We start from the raw sequence: 400 nt of genomic DNA on the forward strand, positions 1-400 counted from the left end.
TTTGGCTAAATATTCTTTACTCAGCCTCTGAGGCATAAACTCTGACACAGCTGTCAGCTGCTAAAATGCAGCATTACTAACCCACACCCAGCTACTCATTGCTGATCTTGCAAAATACAAAAGATGATCAATAATCTAACTGTTGCTCGTGTGCTTACAGTTCTCGAAAAAAGGAAAAGGGAGAAGAAAGACAAAGAGAGGAGAGTGATAATGTGCGTCTGTTCATTTTACATTTCATATCTCTCATCCAAATAGGCTGCATGCCCTTGCACACACACATTGCCAAATATGCATCACTCACACAGCCTGTCACTCAAATCATGAAACCCTTTTCACATTTCCGGCTGGCGGAAGCTGACAAAAAAAAAAAGGAACAAGCCTTTCTTGACAAAAGTGACAC

This window comes from Sparus aurata, chromosome 18 (genome assembly GCF_900880675.1).
Source record: "Sparus aurata chromosome 18, fSpaAur1.1, whole genome shotgun sequence".
In the NCBI taxonomy this organism is placed as follows: Eukaryota; Metazoa; Chordata; class Actinopteri; order Spariformes; family Sparidae; genus Sparus; species Sparus aurata.